This window comes from Trichechus manatus, unplaced genomic scaffold, assembly GCF_000243295.1.
Source record: "Trichechus manatus latirostris isolate Lorelei unplaced genomic scaffold, TriManLat1.0 scaffold00005, whole genome shotgun sequence".
Lineage (NCBI taxonomy): Eukaryota > Metazoa > Chordata > Mammalia > Sirenia > Trichechidae > Trichechus > Trichechus manatus.
The window spans coordinates 24,195,616-24,200,016 of record NW_004443941.1 but is presented as its reverse complement, the minus strand read 5'-3'; the positions used below and the strand labels follow the sequence as shown (position 1 = coordinate 24,200,016).

Here is a 4,401-nt window from a genome sequence, read left to right as displayed (position 1 = left end):
AATCACATGACAGGAGCTGGTGGGAAGGTGCGAGGCAGACCCGAGATGGTGGTAGGCTGGTGTCTCTCTAGCCTTGTCTAGCTAAGGTGACATGGTGTGGCGCAGCAGAAGGGGTAGAGGTGAATCATGGTCTAGGTGGGAAGAAAAAGAGGAAAGGGAAAAAAATGGCATAGCAGGAGCTGGCGGGTGGGAGTGCGGGTGGGGTGGATCTGGGCTGGCAGTGGGACAGTGTCTCTCTAGCCTTGTCCAGCCAAGGTGGTGTGGCATGGCCCAGCAGGAAGGGGTAGAGGTGAGATATGGGCTAGGTGGGAGGGAGAAAGAAAAAGAGGACGGGGGGAAAAAAAAGGCATGGCAGGAGCTGGTAGGTAGAGGTGAGCCAATAGCTCTCTTGCCAAGGTGGCTCAGAGCTCATCAGAAGGGGTAGAGTGGTGTAAAGGGCATAAGGGTGAGGGGTGGGAAAGTGTGTTTCTCTGGTTACTGGGTGCTCTGTCTTCTGTTGGGAGCTCCATGAAGTTGCCTTCCTGTATTCCCTGTCTGGGGTCATTGACGGCTGTGCTCCAAGATGGTGACACTGTGCCATATTAGTTGGCAGGAGACCTCTACTCTGTATATCTCCTCGTTCTCTGTTTTCTTTCAGTTTCTTCTTCCATTTGGTGTTTGATCTATTTCTTTATCCCTTCATTTGATACTTAGGGATTCAGGATTGATGTTTGTATCTGTTTTATGGGTCTTTGCTGCAGAGGGACAGCATGATGCATCTGTCTAGGGTGCCATGTTCTACATGTTAAATATTTCAGGCAGGAGCAGAAAGGGATTTTTCTCTCTTCTGGACCAGTCATCCAGGGGGGGCAGAATCAGTCATGGTCTTGCTATAGTTCCAGTCATCAAGGTCTCAGCAGAAAGAGAGAGGCAAGCTGATGAGGAGCAGGCAAGGGAAAGAGGTCCTCTGTCCTTGGTTGGAAGTATCACAGGCTGTCAGGGTGTTAACCCAGCAGAGCTCTCCGGGGCAGCAGTAGCCCTGCTTTACACTTGGGAACGGACTTGGAAATGGAAGAGAGTACTTCCGACGTTGTTTGTTCTTACTCTTTTAAGCTGAGTGTTGTTTGGTCTGATTATTTACAGCAGTGCTTCTTACACTTCTTTAAGGTTATGCGTCCACCTAAAAATTTACATTCAATTTAACGGAAATTATGGACCCCTTGAAACCCATTAGTTGGTAAGAGCTCATGGTTTAGAGAGTCAGTTTTAATGAGGGATTTTTTTTTTCTTTCCTAAATGAGATTGTTGCTGTTAGTTGCCATCTCATTTTAGAGATGAAGACACTGGTGAACAGAGGTCATGACCTGTAAGTGGCAGAGCCAAAACGTGACCTCTGGTGGAATATATAAAAGTGTCCAGTTGAGACAGAAAGAGGGAAAGTGTGAAAAGACAGTGGTACAAGTCATTCTGAACACTCAAAGCTGCCAGAAACCTTTTTATTTTGAGAGATACTCTTCTCTTGCAATTAAGATTAGCCTTTTTCTTAAAATCACAGAAAATGAACACTAACTGAGGTCCAGTGAATGGAAGAGTGAGGCTCGCTCATTAAAAAAAAAAAAATCAGAACCCAAACTGACTGTTTCATGGACAAAAGGTAGAAAACTAACAATCTGGCATATATCCAGCTATCTAACACAAACATGAATATTTTTCTTCGAAAAAAAAGAATTCCTCTTAGGCCATTGTGAAGAAATCAAGCAAATTTCTAACACAAAACTGCTTATGTGTTTAGTAAAATACAATGTCTGGACCATTTCTTCAGAACAGTGCTTAACAAAACCTTCCCTCTTCTCTCTACAAAAAGATTTCCCCCATAGGGTAGTTATACATGTTTTACGAGATGATGTTCCCTGGAAGTATAGCAGCCTTAACAAAGATAAAATAAGATAGAGGCCAACGGGTAGCAGAGACAAATGATTTTCAGGTTCTAAGTTAAATAACATAAGACCCTATGCCTTAAAGTGTGTACATTATTTATGAACATGCTTTTCCAACTGTAAGCAAATGAAATTAACAACATGTGCTTGGCTGGTAACCTAAAGGTTGGAGGGTTGAACCCACCCTGTGGTACCACAGAAGAAAGTTCTGGTGATCTGCTTCTGTAAAGATCACAGCCAAGAAAACTCTATGGAGCAGGTCAACCTGGGACTTCTGGGATCGCATGAGCCAGAATAGACTCCACGGCACAAAACAACAACGACGATCTGTTTTCTATTGCTGCACAACAAACTTTGTGGCTTAAAACAACAATTTCTTATTCTCATGATTCTGCGGGTTGACTGGGCTCAACTGGACAGTTATCCTGTTCTACTTGATGCCACTGGGGACACCCATTCGGCTACATTCTCTGGTGGCTGGACTGTGTTGGAAAGTCCAAGACAGCTTCACTCCCGTGTCTGGCCCCTCTGTGGTCCTCTGGTGGCCTCCTTCTCTCCACGTGGTACCTCAGCATCTAGCAGTCTAGCCCAAGCTGCTTTCACAGCACGGTCGCTGGCTTCCCAGAGGGAAAAAGCAAAAGCTGCCAGGTCTTTCGAGGGCTGGGCTCAGAACGGGTACAGCGTCACCTCTGCTGTTTGTATTCTATTTGCCTAAAGAAGTCACAAAGCCAGCCCAGATTCAAGGTGGAGTGGGATGGGGAGGAGACTTTATTTCTTGTAAGGAGTGGCCAAGTCTCATTGCAAAAGGCACACGGGATGGGAAATATGTTGTAATCATCACTGGAAACAATCTACTATACTCTCAAACACAAAACCAAAAAACCCAAATCTATTGCCGCTAAGTCGATTCCAACTCAGAGACCTTATAGGACAGAGTAGAACTGCCCCACAGGGTTTCCAAGGCTGTAAATCTTTACAGAAGCAGGCTGCCACATCTTTCTCCCAAGGAGCAGCGGTTTCGAACCCTACCTTTCGGTTGGCAGCCGAGTGCTTAATCACTGTGCCACCAGGGCTCCTCCTTTCAAACATAAACACTTAAAAATAATGCAAGCAGAAAGGTAAGGGCAAAAGAAAAGCTGGGGAGTGCTGGCAACGCAGAGCTACCAGATCGGTCAGAGGTAGGAGAAACCTTGAAGCAACTTCAGGGCTGGAAGAGAGAGCAAGCAATCATGATGGTGAACACAGAGCGCATTCCCATCAAGGGCACCGTGGACAATTCCACCACCACACGGTATGCCAACATCATCTCAAAGGCGTGCAGCACCGTGAGTGAAACTGATCCCCAGAATGACCTCGCCTTCCTTGGAATTTGCACCAAGACAAGTGAAATTATCGTTGCACCAGATAAAGACTATTTCCTGATTATGATTCAGAATCCAACTGAATAAGCCACTCTCTTGGCTTTCTGTGTTATTTCTTAATTTAATACTAACCTACCGCAAGTGGGAATCACCTTACAGCCCACTCACACCAATCTAGTGGCCAAGGGTGGGCTGGCTGCTCTACCCACCTCACCAAAGGGATCCCCCTGCTGCGTCAACCGCTCCTGAATTCCCAGGCCGAGTGCCTTCTCTCTCCAGGGGGACCTTCGAAGCAAGACCTTGTAAGAAGCCTACGTCCAGCTTTTTTCTGACCTTCAGTTCACTTTGTTGCCCTTGGAAAAAGATGTTTTTCTTTAACAAAAATTAACCAAAATGCTTAAAAAGAAAGTTGGAATGAAAGCATATTTAAATCGTGACCCCATTCATTATTTTACTAATTGTTTTTCTCTCTTTTGATCATTAGACAGAGTTTGGTCTTGAGACTTTTCACTTTTCTAAACCCACAACAGAAACCACTCCGATAACTTGGAATTGGAGCTGCAAGAAAATTTCCTATCTTGTAGCTGAAGTATTTAAAGGGTCAGAAAAATATTCTGACGAATTGAGATAAAAAAATCTTACAGCCTCAAAGTAAATATACAAACATGTTCTCAGAGGTAAGCACCTAGCCAGTCAGACTGGAAAAGATTTTGTTAGCTTTTCCATTTGTAAAAATTCCCAAACCATAGCATGAAGAAGAATATTTGCTTTGTCCGCTGTTCAGATATTCCAACTGATAGGAAATTAAATAACAAGCTCTGGAATTTACATATGAGGATGGTAGTTTTTCTACTAGACAGTTTTAGTATTAGACAATAGCTGAGTTGAATAGAAATTAGGAGACAGAAATATTTCTAACTTTTATTAAAACAAGTTAAAGAACATATTCAGGCTAAGTTAGATATACAAATACAAAGTCACCAAAGTAATTAATTGAGGCTTTCTAAATATCTTAAGCCAAATTAAAATAAAAACCTAAAAGATAATGTATATTTTAGGAGAAATGGCTAATTTGACATAGTACTACTAAAAGTGCTTTGTAATGAATTGTTTCTAGTAGTTTA

At 43.3% G+C, this 4,401-nt stretch overlaps 1 pseudogene; it reads left to right on the top strand.

Moving 5' to 3' along the window:
* The first annotated feature begins 3,005 nt into the window (after window positions 1-3,005).
* Window positions 3,006-3,413, top strand: LOC101358015 (dynein light chain roadblock-type 1 pseudogene; annotated as a pseudogene).
* Window positions 3,414-4,401: the final 988 nt, after the last annotated feature.